This window comes from Anolis carolinensis, chromosome 1 (assembly GCF_035594765.1).
Source record: "Anolis carolinensis isolate JA03-04 chromosome 1, rAnoCar3.1.pri, whole genome shotgun sequence".
Classification (NCBI taxonomy): domain Eukaryota; kingdom Metazoa; phylum Chordata; class Lepidosauria; order Squamata; family Dactyloidae; genus Anolis; species Anolis carolinensis.
The window spans coordinates 247,819,591-247,835,053 of NC_085841.1; the positions used below are offsets into that span (position 1 = coordinate 247,819,591).

General features: G+C 42.6%; 1 long non-coding RNA gene across 1 annotated transcript in view; it reads right to left on the bottom strand.

Annotated features, from left to right (window-relative positions):
• Positions 1–370: 370 nt before the first annotated feature.
• The window catches only part of LOC107982912 (uncharacterized), a 63,925-nt gene continuing 48,832 nt past the window's right edge, over positions 371–15,463 (bottom strand). The window contains exons 2-4 of the long non-coding RNA XR_010001853.1: positions 9,902–10,029; positions 5,458–5,623; positions 371–1,767 (exon numbers count right to left, since the gene is read on the bottom strand). This is a non-coding gene — a long non-coding RNA (uncharacterized LOC107982912). The remainder of the gene's footprint in view (positions 1,768–5,457; positions 5,624–9,901; positions 10,030–15,463) is intronic.

Here is a 15,463-nt window from a genome sequence, read left to right on the forward strand (position 1 = left end):
AGGTTGCCAGTTCGAATCCGGAGAGTGGGGTGAGCTCCCACTGTTAGCCCCAGCTTCTGCCAACCTAGCAGTTAGAAAACATGCAAATGTGAGTAAATCAATAGGTACCACTCCAGAGGGAAGGTAACAGCGCTCCATGCAGTCATGCCGGCCACATGACCTTGGAGGTGTCTATGGACAATGCCTGCTCTTTGGTTTAGAAATGGAGCTGAGCACCAACCCCCAGAGTCAAACACAACTAGATTTAATGTCAGGGGAAAACCTTTACCTTTAAATGTAATACCTTAGATTACGGTTGCAATTCCTTCGTAAGTTTTAGCCCAGTTCTTCTATCTGTAAATAGGATTGTTGCATGTTTTTCGGGCTGTATGGCCATGTTCCAGAAGTATTATCTCCTGATGTTTTGCCCACATCTATGGCAGGCATCCTCAGAGGTTGTGAGGTATATGGGAAAACTAAGAAAGGAAGGTTTTTATATCTGTGGAAGGTCCAGGGTGGGAGAAAGAACTTTTGTCAGTTGGAGGCCAGTGTGAATGTTGTAATTAATTACCTTTATTAACATTGAATAGCCTAGCAAGCTTCATTTCCTGGCTTCTTCCTGTCTGGGGGAATCCTTTGTTCAGAGTTGTTAGCTGGCCCTGATTGATTCATGTCTGGAATTCCCCTGTTTTTAGAGTGTTGTTCCTTATTTACTGTTCTGTTTTTTGAGTTTTTTAATACTGGTAGCCAGATTTTGTTCATTTTCATGGTTTCCTCATTTCTGTTGAAATTGTCCACATATTTGTGGATTTCAGTGGCTTCTCTGTGTAGTCTGACATAGTGGTTGTGAGGGTGCTCCAGCATTTCTGTGTTCTCAAATAATATACTGTGCCTAGGTTGGTTCATCAGATGCTCTGCTCTGGCTGACTTCTCTGGTTGAGTTAGTCTGCAATGCCTTTCATGTTCCTTGATTCATGTTTGGGCAATGCTGCTGCGTTTGGTGGTCCCTATGTAGACTTGTCCACAGCTGCATGGTATACGGTAGACTCCTGCAGGGGTGAGAGGATCCCTCTTGTCCTTCACTGAACGTAGCATTTGTTGGATTTTCTTACTGGGTCTGTAGATAGTTTGTAGATTGTGTTTCTTCATCAGCTTGCCTATGTGGTCAGTGATTCCCTTGATGTATGGTAAGAACACTTTTCCTCTGGGTGGATCTTTGTCTTGACTCTCATGGCTTGTTCTTGGCCGTACAGCTCTTCTGGTGTCTGTAGTGGAGTATCCACTGGCCTGGAGAGCCCAGTTTAGGTGGTTCAGTTCACTTGGGAGGAGATGAGGTTTGCAGATTCTTTGTGCATGGTCCGTCAGGGCTTTGATTCTGCTTCTTTTTTGACTTGGGTGATGGTTGGAGTTTTTATGAAGGTATCTATCCATGTGTGTAGGTTTTCTGTAAACTGGTGAATTGGATGTATTACTACAGCAATAGGAAATTTCTACATGGAACACTTTGAAAAACAAGCCCTAGAAACAGCACCAAAAAAGCCTACTATATGGTTCAGATATATTTATGACACCACCATTTGGAGCCATGGGGAAGAAGAACTCAGCAAGTTCCTGGACTACCTCAACAGCATCCACCCAAACATCCACTCAAATAATTATGAATCCATGCAGGGGGATTACGTCTAATCCTCAGTTTTGCAGCTTTCCTGCAATTGTATCATAGAGGGCTGAAAGCCTTCAGGATGTACTACATCCACAGCATTCACATGATCTGCAAAGCTTGTAGCTCTGTAAAGAAAGGAGGGAGATACATGATTTTATTTTGAAAACTCCATGCTGAATCTTAGTAATTATGACATTGCTTTCAAAGTATGCACAAAAAATAATCTGTTCTAGAACCTTTTCTGGTAAGATAGGTTAAAATAGGATACACCTGCAAGTTCCTTTAGTATTCCTGGATACATTTCATCCAGCCCTGGAGACTTGAATTTATTTAGTACTAGCTTGGGAATCTGGCAGTGCCTGGGTTATTAGAAGAAAGCCTTGTTTGTTTTGGGATGTTAGGTAATATCACTTAAGTTTGGTCCAGATTAATCGTTGGCTGGATTCAGTGCTCTCTGGATAAGGATGAACTACAACTCCCAGATCCCCAGGGCAATCACCCCCAAATCCTGCCAGCATTCGCAGTTGGCCACATTGGGTCTGTGTCCAAGTTTGGTCCAGATCTGTCATCGGCTAGTTTCAGGGCTCTCTGCATAAGGGTGAACTATAACTCCCAGATCCGAGGTCAATCACTCCCAAACCAGGTCTATATGCACAGTTGGCCATGTTGGGCCTGTGTGCCAAGTTTGCTTCAGATCTGACGTCAGCTCGGTTCGGTGGTTTTTGGATGCAGGTGAACTCCCAAAATCAAGGACCATTCCCCTAAATCCCTGCAGTATATTGAATTGGTTATGGGGCTTCTCTGTGCCAAGTGTGGTCCCTATCCACTATTGGTGGGGGTCACAGTTTCAGTGAAGGTAGTGTAAGTCCTGTCATCTGTAGATGGTCCAGATCCATTGTTGGTTGGGTTAACAGTGCTCTCTGGATGTAGGTCAAGTACAACTCTTGTAAATCATGGTGAATTTTTCCCAAACTTCTTGTTCAGTTGCTGATCAATTCCTCTGTTAACTGTGTGTCATAGGAAAGGGTAGGAAAGGGTTAAGGGTTAAGGTAGAGGCAGTGGGCGGGGTCATGCAAATTAAGGAACCCTGGGAACCCTAGTATAATATAGAATGGAAATGTATAAAGATAAAGATATAAAGATTGTCTCAAAAAGAAATAAATATGTAAATGAAAACAATCCTCGTGTTGGTGATGGGAATTGTAAATGTTTTGTATGTGAACGGTATGTATTTTTTTGCGTTTTAAAAAAATATAAATTTGTTTTAAAAAAAGAGACAGTGGACGGGGGTCATGCAAATTAAGGAACCTTGGGATGTCCATTCTGAAGAAAAAACAGAATATCTAGGGTGAAATTGTCCCCACCTGAAAGCCTTCATTTGTTTTGGGGTGGGGGGTTAGAATGGTGTTTGTGGAGGACACGGGCAGGGCTTGGGCTACATGTTCATGGCGCTCACTATAGCCTGCATGTCAATGGAGAGTATCCTGTTCAGTGGGAACTATAGCTGTTTGTGGAGGAGGAAGGCTGTCTGTGTAAGTGGATACCAACTCCACATAGACATTTTTCACTTTTATTATGTGTATAGATAGATAGATCGTTATTCATTTACTACTTTTAAAAATCCATTCAGGTCTTCCTTCATACTTATTGTGACTATTATGATAGAGGAGAGTTCCCAGGGTTGAGAGCAAATAAAGCAGAATTGCAGTGAGTGTTAGAAAGTGGACTGGAAGATCAGATCAAAGATAATTTAGATTGCCATGTACTAGTTGAAGTTATTATCAACCTCACTGTGCAAATTGGCCATGTTTGAAATGCCTTAAAATGTGTATGCAGGGCTGTAGCTAGAAATAGTGGTTGCAAATTCTGCCTCCCAAGTACATTTTCCACCAGTTGTCAGATTTCTAACATTGCAGAGAGCAATGTTCATACCTACAGTATAACTGTTGTCTTTTGCTTGTTTGCATTCCCTTGGTCGCTTTGCCTCTCTCTCAATCTCAATCTCTATCTCAGTCTCAATCGTTTTCTTTCTAGATGCCTAAACTGTATTTCTAAAGTCTCAAAATTTAAGATTACAGTGCTAGAAATTTGAGGACTGAGGGTAAACTCATGAGAGGGAGAAATCTTTTTTGCGTGTGAGTGTAAAGGGGATATGATTGGCAATGACAAATAACAGGAACTGAGCAGGTGTGAAGGAATTTGATTTCCCATGATGTTTTTTCTTTCCCTGCAATAAAATGCAACGCTTAAATCTTTCCCCTACTCCAATATGTCAAATGAAACATCTAGCTAGTTTTACATTGAAATAATTGAAATCTTAACGCTAGCACATGCAGAACTTTTCTGAACTGTTAAAACTGTGGGTTGTTGTGTGTTTTCCAGGCTGTGTATATCTCACAACCTCTGAAGATGCCTGCCATAGATGTGGGCAAAACATCAGGAGATAATGCTTCTGGAACATGGCCATACAGCCCGGAAAACACACAACAACCCTGTGATTCCGGCCATGAAAGCCTTCAACAACATGTTAAAACTGAGTTGAATCCAGACTAAATTACAGACTTAATTTCTTCTGAACTCAAGCTAATTGATTTTGACAAACTTTTCACATGGATATCAGTGAAATGAAAGTGCAATTGATTTAGACCTTTTCTACAAAATCCACATAATCTGCTTTGAGCTGAATTATATGATAGCAGTGTAGACTAGAGGCCCTTCATCACAGTCATATAACCCAGAATATCAAAGCAGAAAATCCCACAATATCTGCTTTGAACCAGGTTATCTGAGTCCACACTGCCATATATTCCAGTTCAGAGCAGAGAAGGTGGGATTTTATTCAGCTGTGTGGAAGGGGCCTAAGATAATCCGGTTCAAATCAGATATTGTGGATTTTCTACTTTGATTACCTGGATTATCTAGCAGTGTAGAAGGGGTCTGAGTATGGTTTGAAACCACTCATTAATAGGTCTCAAAAAGAAGGTTTAAAAGCTTATTTTTAATGGTGAATTTTAAACTTTTCTTATGTTTAATCTCGGTTTTGTGTATTTTAATATGGATCTGTGGAAATATGTTTATTTTTAAAATATTTTTAGCTGAATGTGTGTTTGGCAATGTTGTAACCCGCCTTGAGCCATGGAGAGAGGTGGGCAAGAAATGATGATGATGATGATGTTGATAATGCCTACTATTATTACCATGGAAAAAGAAAGTATAAGGCATGGTGACTGCATGGATTCCATAGGGTTTCTTTAGGCAAGGAATATTTGGAGATGGTTTTATCAGTTCCTTCCTTTTAAATAGAGCCTACAGCAGTCATTCTCAACCTGTGGTCCCCAGATGTTTTGGCCTTCAACTCCTAGAAATCCTAACAGCTGGGATTCTGGGAGTTGTAAACCAAAACACCTGGGGACCCACAGGTTGAGAACCACTGGCCTACAGCATCTGGGATTCATTGGGGGTTCTTCAAGGATTAACGAGAGTTGGCCCTGCTTAGGTTCCAAGATCAGATGGGATCTGGTGCTTTTAAGACATATAGACCCCCTTAAAGTATAAGGAAGGGGATAACATTGAGAAGCAGTGGCAAAGGGTAATTAAGCAGAGTTACAAATCCACATGTACAGCAGAAATCAAACACTGGGCTTAGTTTCTTTCATGAAGGGGGCAACTCTCTCCCCATCACTCTTTTCAGAAAGTAGTTGTGCCTGTTTTTTGTTTCATTGACTTACCTGTTTTCGAGTCATGGCAAAGTTACTTTTCTAATTCCAAAGTTTTACAGTTTCTAACAAAAATATTCCAAAAGAAAATGAGCTTACTGCATCTGGACAGGTAACACAATGCCTGATGGCACAGGGACTGATACACTGTTTTTGCCCGAGGGCTGCTCAGGTCTGCTTCCTCTGCTCAATAATGTAGAAGGTGCTTCCAGCGATCTCCAGGAAGAGTTTTTATCTGCTGGTCTTTGGGGATTCACGGTCACATCTGTAAGAAAAGGTCAAGAGAAGTGGCAAGATCTTGGAGTTGTTATTCCTTTTCATCTCAGAGGTCCCAGGACTTTCCCACTCTTTCCATACTTCTAAAGAGTTATATATGTATGCATGCATCTAAAGAGAGAGAGAAAAGGCAGTTAGACTGACTGACTAAAAGAAAGAAAGAAAGGGAACGATAGAGTTTTGCAACTAGATTCCAGCTGCTGGGAATTAAATCTATAGGGCAGTCATTGAGCATCCCAATCTGGTGTCTCACAGATGTCTTTGGCTAAAGATCCCAGTATTCCAAGCCAGTACTATCATGTTCAAGGTGTGTAATGGTAAATTCATGACAGTCTCCATAACCAAAATAGAAGTAGCTGTATTGATCTATACCAGTAAAGCAGTTCAATAATTTCTCCATAATGCGCAGGTCTTTCATAAAAGTCATTGTCAAAGACAGAACACCACCAAATAGAGTACAACACAGTTTATTGAAGTTACAGAACTAAAAAATGCCCGTAGGAAGCAAAGGACTAGGCAAACACTTGTCTTCAGTGTGAAAAGTAACAGAAACAGCTCCGTTTGAATTAAAACGGTTCGAAAGGATAAACCGGATTAAACAGGAGTTTAATCCGGATTAAATCAAAAGTGCTTACTTCAGCCTGGCAATTTAAACAAACAAAAGTTGGTAAACAGAGGTCAAAATGAACACAAAAAACTGGCAGCAGATTCCTCTCTGCTACTCAAAAGCTACAGATGAGTAACTCAGGCTGTTTACTCCTCCGTGCAACGAGCGAAATCCGGGTCCAGGCACATCAATCAGGGTAACGGCGGTCAGCAGGGTCCCAATCCGGTCCAAGGTCGAAAGCCAAGTGCAGACGTCTAAAGTTCCACAAGTTCCACCGATAGCCACAGAAGGGATAGTCCAAGGTCGTAGTCAGTCAGTCAGTCCAGCGTCAATCCAGAGTAGGTAATTAATGTCCGTCAAAAAGACGACGGAGGTCCAAGCTATCAAGATTAAACACAAGTTGCACAGAAAAACCCCACACAGTTCCTCCCGCTGTCTATGCCCAGTGTCCTTGGTAACTTACGTATCCAGCAACGAATCACACCCGTCTTCAGGAAGTTCCCCAACAAGAGCCCAAGCGTTCGTCCAGATTACCTTGCCCAACGCAATTAGCCATTGATCCTAAACCCCATTTTATCCCAGTTCATAACTCCTCATCGCTGTCAGCTGCTATCCTAATTCCAGGTGCCTCATCATCATCATCCTCATCAGAACTAAAACACCTTTGACTACGCCCCACAGCATCCCCAGCTGTGGATCCCGCTCCATCCCTCCAGCCCGTCCATGGGTCTGATCCTGCAACCCGCCAATCGCCTCCCATGCTATCATTGCCGGTGACACCCAAATCCTCCCTCACACGAGTCCACTCCATGTCATCCTCCTCTGAGCTAACCATCTCTTCCTCCATTCCCTCGGTAAAACCCTCAAATGAGTCTTCATCTGTTGGTTCTGCAAATAAGTCCCGGAGCCGTTTCCTTTCACGCTCCTCAAAAGAGTCTGACTCTCGAGGAGTCTTACGACCCCGTCTCCTAGTACCGGAGCCAGAAGGCTCAACCATAACAGTCATTGGTTCCAATTCCTCATTCATGAACACGTCATTCTCTAGCACTAAAACAGAGATCATTCACAAGTTATATATTGCCACTAATAGAAATCATTTTGAAATGAGCTACTGTGAAGATTAAATAGGAGCCAACATGGTGTAGTGGTTTGAGTGTTGGACTATGATTCTAGAGACCAGGATTCAAAACCTCACATTATCATGGAAACTTGATTACACTCAGTGTAGTAAGTTAAAATAATAAAATAATACTTATAATAATACAGTAAATAAATATGATAAAACTGAATATATACATCATATTTACTTATCACCCCTACAATTTACAATTGGTCGTCTACAGAGACATTACCCAGGGAATACCTGGGAGGCTTCTCTCATGTCCCTGCAAGCTAGAGCTGACAAACAGGAGCTCACTCCATCTCGTGGATTCAAACCAGCAACCTTCAGGTCAGCAACCCAACCTTTTGGTCAGTAGTCCAGCTGGCACAAGGGTTTAACCCATTGCGCCACTGTGACTCCATACCTTTGGCAAGTCATACTCTCTCAGCCTCAGAGGAAGGCAATTGCACTCTCTTGAACAAATCTTGCCTAAGTTTAATCTTAGAGTCAACCACACATTGGAAATGACTTGAAGGCACACAACAGCAACCATGATTATTACTACTTGGTTCACAGGCAACAAAGAAGTCTGATGGGGCGGTAATGAGTGGTAACACTATTATCTCTATTAGACAGGAAACCTCGGTCCTATATGAATATTGTCTGTGATACACTACTGGCATGCTGTATTGCAATCCTTAGGAAAAAGGAGAATCCTTTTGAAGCACAGCTATTACTAAAGATCTGTTGTCTTCCCTTCATTTCCCCCTGTCCTTCTTTCCTTCTACTCAAAATAAGGTGCACAAGTGCTACTGAATATGCTTAGATTCCAGTTCTCCATACATATAGTAAAGGTAAAGGTTTCCCTTGACGTTAAGTCCAGTCGTGACCGACTCTGGGCGTTGGTGCTCATCTCCATTTCTAAGCCGAAGAGCCGCCGTTGTCTGTAGACACCTCCAAGGTCATGTGCTGGCATGAAGGCATGGAGCGCCGTTACCTTCCCGCCAGAGCAGTACCTATTGATCTACTCACATTTGCATGTTTTCGAATTGCTAGGTTGGCAGGAGCTGGGGCTAACAGCGGGTGCTCATTCCATTCCCGGGATTTGAACCTGGGACCACTGAATTCAGTGGAGGTGCCTTTGATTGTAAGTGCATAATGTATTCCAAAAACCAGTCAGAGGCAGGAGAAGATACAATTGTTTCCTTCTGCCCAATGTTAGGGCCAGGTCTGAGGCCAGTAGAAGGGTCTCCTTTTGCCACCTACAAAGAGAGTGCCCATTGGTGTACTTTGCTGTGGGAGAGACCAAGTAGGGCGAGGAACAGTGGCTTTGTGGCTCTTGACTGTAGCACTCTTCATGCCGCTTTTCCAACTCTGCTGGCACCAGACATCTGAAGCAATAGTCAAAAACAGGCAGAAGTCTGACTCGAAGCAAAGAAGGATCAGTGACAAAATCAAGAGTAGATTCATGGTCACCCTGGAGGAAGTAGTAGTTAAATCCCGACAGCCAGTTTAACACTCCTTACATCATTGGTTCTCAACCTGTGGGTCCCCAGATGTTTTGGCCTTCAGCTCCCAGAAATCTTAACAGCTGCTAAATTGGCCGGGATTTCTGGGAGTTGTAGGTCAAAACTCCTGGGACACACAGGAACTTACACCCCATTTGAGAAAGAAACATTTACAAAGCAGGAAAGTTCACACACGTATCCCAATGGTTCCTTGATTTCCAACCATCAGATTTTATTATGTAGTATTCCCTAGGCCTAAATATCCAGAATGGCTCAAACCTTGTCTGATCTCAGGAGCTAAGCAGTAAGGGCAGGTTAGAAACTGAATGGGGAATTTTAGAGAAAAGCAGTGGCAAACCACCTTGCTTATTCCTTGCTTAACAAATGTTGTATGACATTCAGGTTGTCACTGTAAGATAATAGGCAGCTTAAAGGCACCTACTACTTGTAGCAGTCATCCACTCAAATGCTCCACAATGTGTGTATTAGAAATTAAACACAAAGAGGCAGAGCTCAAAGGAATTCCTTTTTTAACATAAATGCTACGCAGTAAGGACACAAAAGCATGTACGTGCATAGAGGATTCTTCATTATGTCCTTCTAAATATAGCAGCACTTGCTTGAGTCAATATTTGACATGAGAAGAGCCACCATAAAGAAGCTCGCATAGGCATTCACCACATCTGTAGGATGCTCTTTTAACCGGAATCTTTCACATTAATAAAGGAACACCTGATGAAAGAATTAACCTTTGCCTTGAATAGGGTTCAACGCAGTCACTTACGCAAATGGGACTGTGAGGGCGGGTCCTTGCCATAAACTGACAATAGAGAGCCTCATAGAAAATGCCAGGCTCTAGTAGAAAATGCATGTTAATAGTGATGGCTAGAATTTGTAAAAACACACAGCTGCTACCTGATATGGTCTCAGTAAATAGGTCAAGCAAGAGCAAGATAATCCCAGGACCAGAACTCATCATCCATTCTCCAAGCCAACAAATCACACCTTTCATTTCACAAACCCCTCCCTTGCTTTGTCCTGCCTACTAACCTGCCCAAGGTAGCAGAAGTGATCATGTTTGAGAAAGACAAGAAACAACGCCTTCCTTTTCCATGTTGCTCACTTTCTGGGTGTCCTCATCCCGGGCACCTTCCCACTGATGTATTTTGTTCAGTGTTCTGTGTAAAACAAATCCAAGAAGCCATTTAGCACCTTCTAACCAAAAATGGATATTAATGCGTTTGTAAAATTGAATGAGCAGTGACATCTTTTTCATAACATTTTCACAATCTATTTTCAGGGTTTTGTAACTCAAATAGCCTGTTATCTGCAAAAAGTCATGATGGTGTGAGTGCGCATTAAAGTAAAGGTAAAGGTTTTCCTCTGACGTTAATTCTAGTCATGTCCAACTCTGGGAGTTGGTGCTCATCTCCATTTCTAAGCCAAAGAGCATTGTCCGTAGACACCTCCAAGGTCATGTGGCCGGCATGACTGCATGGAGCACAGTTACCTTCCCGGTGGAGTGATACCTATTGATCTACTCACATTTGCATGTTTTCAAATTGCTAGGTTGGCAGAAGCTGGAGCTAACAGTGGGAGCTCACCCCACTCCCTGGATTGAAACCGCCGACCTTTCAGTCAATAGCCCAGCAGTTTAATCCACTGCGCCACTGGAGGTTCAGTGAGTGGGCATTACAATGCCCTAAATAGATCTGAAAAGTTTTACCTGTTTCCTATTATTGAACAATATAATTTGAACGAAATGTTGGGCTGCCGTGTTATATGGAAAATATCTTGGGACAGAGGGGTTGACTTTTGCCTGACTGGACAAGTTTAATAGCTCTGGGAGGTGGCTTGACCTTTGATGACATCTATACATATGGACCATAAGGCTCAACCCAGAGGCGTTCTTCTTAGAAGGTATTTATCACACCAGCCCCACTCCTCCTGGTTTCTCTAAGATTAACAACTTCATCAAGCACTGTTGATATTGACACTCGGTTGCTAGGTTACATGTTTACTGCTAAATGAAAAGCAAGGGAAGGGAGAGAAGACCGAATATTCAACAGATTGGCAAATAGCGAAAACGTGCTGGGACTTGGTTTGGTAATTACACTCAGAATAAATGGCTCTATTGATGACTATGATTTTGCACAGCATTAGCCCTCCCAAAACAGCAATTAAGAATGTCATGTAAACATATATCTGCTTCTCAGGGCAAAGAGAAAGGAGATGGAAACTATTGGAAGTGGGGAGTGGTAGAAGCTGAACCCACAGTCTACAAAGGCTTACATTTGAGAAATTTGGTGTGTTTACATATGCATGTGTATGCATGTGCCTTTACCCCAAAAAGGTTTTAGTTCAACAATTGTAAACAAAATTAAGAGTTCTGGATTCAGTACAGCCTTTCAGTTTAGTTTGCAGATAGGCGGTGTAATGCTATATCTACCATGCCAAAGCTTTGATTTAAAAAGAAAAACTGACTCCCTTTATTACAGCTCTATTTATTTTAAGGATGCACACTCCACTTTTCAATCAAATATTTTTCAAGAGACAGATGGCAATAATATACTCCTGCCTCCCACCAAAAACTCTTACAGTCTTAGACTTTAGTTAGGTTAAAATTTGCCATCACATCATATTCATTTTCTCTCTCCTTTTTCCCCTCCCATCCCGTCATGCACATACATACATATATATACCCAGAGTCCAAACGATGAATATATTTCCCTTTAGCACAGTAGTTCTCAACCTGGGGTCCCCAGGTGTTTTTTTTGGCCTACAACTCCCAGAAATCTCAGCCAGTTTACCAGCTGTTAGGATTTCTGGAGGTTGAACGCCAAAAACATCTGGGGACCCCAGGTTGAGAACCACTGCTTTAGCACTTTATTCATAAGTCATCTAGTAATGTTCTTTCTACCAGGCATAGGAGAAGCAAGGGCAATGCAATTCCTTTGCTGGTTGAGGAATGGGAGTCAGTCTGGTTTCTTCTTGACATTACGTTATAGCTGGAAGACAAGGGCGCTGGGCCAGGAGGCCTTCAAGTATGACCTTCTATCAGGTCTATCAAACAAATAGTCCTGGAGTCCTTGGGAAGAGTCTCATCCATTCCTCAGTCCTTCCTTTGCCCCATCTTCTCAGGCCTAGTGGAGTAAGATGCAATTGTCCCTGACTCCAGTGAGCAGATTCCCTTTTCTTACAGCAAACAGGAAGGCTTTGGGGAGAGTACTCCAAATTGATCCCTACTACTCAAGCCTTTCTGTTCCATTAAAGAAGCTAGTGGTTGCAGAAAAAAATAGATTTAGGAAGAAGCTAGTGGTTGTTTCAGTGACTGCAGGTAGAGTCACTTATTTTTTAAGCCAGCCAGGTGAAGAGCCGGACTCTTCCTTAAAGAAGGTTCTCAAACTCAAACACTATGGGCCTATGTCAGAGTAGGAGGATTGCTAGCCATGGTCCTGAATGCAAGCCAAGAGATCTCTGTTCCAGTACTGGAGGACTGCCCAAAGCTTGGAAGCTACTCTGCTCTTGATCTGCCCTAATGAACTGCCTGGCCTTGGGCCTTCTCACCGGTGCTGATGTACAGCACAGGTCACCTGTGGGTCTGCTGACCTGTACTAGATAATGGAAATTCTGTTGCATAAGAGGAGAACAGCATATGTCATTGTAAGCACATTTGACCTGCCATACTTATGCAGCATTGACTTTTGCAGACTTGATTATTCATGGATTTGATTAAAAAATGTTCTCCCTAGAAATCTCTAGGTCCAGCGCAATTCCGTCGGCAACCTCTAGTGCAGGGGTTCTCAACCTGTGGGTCCCTAGATGTTTTGGCCTTCAACTCTCAAAAATCCTAACAGCTGGTAAACTGGCTAGGATTTCTGGGAGTTGTAGGCCAAAGCACCTGGGAACCCACAGGTTGAGAACCACTGCTCTAGTGGAAGTTGACTACTTGTGCTGGAAAACATAAAAATTCTTAGAAGTGTGTTCTCGCATATAAAAAGAGTTTATTTAATTCCTGTTTTTTCCACTATCATGGGTGTCCTGTGTCCCTAACCTCATCAATGTGGAAGGCTGACTGTAGATGATTTCACTGATATATGCGATAAAGGTAGCCATTTCAGAGGCTGCAATAGTTGCCCTGTAATTTATCTAGTAAAGGTAAAGGTTTCCCCTTGACATTAGGTCTACTCGTGTCCGACTCTGGGGGTGGTGCTCATTTCCATTTCTAAGCCTCAAAGGTCATGTGGTCGGCATGACTGCATGGAGTGCCATTACCAACCCACTGGATCTATTGATCTACTCACATTTGCATGTTTTCGAACTGCTAGGTTGACAGAAGCTGGGGCTGACAGTGGTAGCTCACCCCTCCCTGGATTCGAACTGCCGACCTTTCAGTCAGCAAGTTCAGCAGCTCAACAGTTTAACCCTCTGTGCCACCGAGGGCTAGCAGCTACGAACCAGATGTTTTATCCAAACCCAAAAGTCTGGATTAGGAAAAATATTCCAGGGTGGTACCAAATGTTATATACATTTTGTTTTTATATTGATGGAGTTGTGTTTGCACCGCTAAATATTTTATAAGGAATAAAAGGTTCACTTTTTTTGTATTACATGTGGAACTAACTAAAATGGGGCAACAGATATTGTCATTCAAGCACAGAAAGAGTAGAACTTTCTTACAATTTGACAACTAAGTAGGAATGAATTAGGCTGACCTTTTAAAAGGAAATGGGAGTGGGATTTTGATGGGGGGCAGATTTCTGTTACTGAAGTGGCCATTGTTTCAGCCCTGACCCCTGTATGTATTTTTAGAATTGGTCAACTCCTCACCTGACTTTCATGTGGGGAACTCAATTAAATCAGAAAAGATGTGTGAAAATGAGTGTGTAAGCAAGTTCAGACAAATCTTTTCTTGTCTGAAGCTACCAATGACAAGCCCCGGCATGTGTGGACTTCGCCACCTGAAAGACAAAGTATTAATTGGCCCTCAATAGCAAGTGCTTGACTGTAACTATAGAGAGCGAGCGAGAGAGAGCTGGCGGAGGGATGGGAGCCTTAAATGGAGCATGCTATTGAGGCATTTGAGTCGTTCCCACCTCTGCTTCTATTCAGCCGGCGGAGTTAACTGAGGATAACGAGAACAAAGTGTACATGCGCTGGAGAGAAAGAGCTTGCCTTGGCATAACCGTAGCCCAATATATTATGCCACTTTCCTCTGGGCTCTTTCTTTTGCTGTCATTGACCAGATCTGTTCAACAGTTGCCATTTTGGTGGCACGTAGAAGAAACCTCGATTTTCTCTCCTTCCAAGAAAGTTAGTTTGCGGCATGCGTGTAAGAGCTTTCTAGGAAACCATTTGGAATTTCCCCCTCCTTTTGGGGGCGAGGGGGCATTGGCGAGGTGGAAGGAGTTATGAGAGTCATAAAAGGAAGGGGAAAAGGACAACAACAAAAAATACCCACCCCTGGATTCACCAAGCTTACAGTAGAAAGCAACGACCTGAGGAAGTATCTGGGGGGGCATAATAAAACAGTGTATGTATACGTGTTGTTCTTGCGGAGTGTTTGGCTGAGCCCAGGCAACGTGAAAGCATGCATAGCTAACACTCTTGACTGTGTGAAACCCTTTGTGTGTCCCCCAGCCTCTGCAAGAGACTTTGATCACTGCTTTTGGCATCATACCCAATACATTTTTGGTAGCGTTTCATGTCCATTGCCAACACATAATGAGAAATTTATATGCTATCCAAAGCGGAAAAATTAATTTCAGACACTTCAGGCCCGGGTCAGCATTGCTTACTGGCGGTGCCTGTTCTTTAGCTTTTCTAGGTTTTTTTTTTAAGTGGGGTGGGGGAGAGAAAAGGAGAGAAATTACTCTTACCATCATAACCAACTGCAGTGTGGAGAAAGAAGCTTGGTGAACATATAGAGCTGGGAAAACGTAGCTATTTCACATGTCAATAATTTGATCCGCCTAACGCAGAACAGAAACCCAATAAGGATATGAACATCTGTCAGCCTTATTTTGGTTGCATTTCTCAGATTCCTAAATATTCTTATCCAGATTCTATATTGGGTTATAAGACATCCCCCTGCTTTCCCACATGAACATTTATATATATATTGTCCTTATTTGCCTCACAACATTCACTTTTTGAAATGCACCTTGGTTAAATGCACATTATGTCACAAGGAGCCTCCGGTGGTGCAGCTGGTTAAACCGCTGAGCTGCTGAACTTGCTGACCGAACGGTTGGTGGTTCAAATCCGGGAAGTGGGGTGAGCTCCCACTGTTAGCCCCAGCTTCTGCCAACCTAGCAGTTCAAAAACATGCAAATGTGAGAGATCAATAGGTTGGTAACGGCAGTCCATACTGTCACATGACCTTGGAGGCATCTATGGACAATACCAAATCTTCGGTTCAAAAATGGAGATGAGCACCAACTCCCAGAGTCAGACATGTCAGGGGAAAACATTTACCTACCTTTACTTAAATGTATTTTTTCAGTTGACTAAATCATACTTTTTCGGACTATACTCATTTTTCAAGCATGGTTCATGTGCGTTTTTCCTTCACACATCCCCACCCAAGCAAAAATGATTGTAAGACTATGA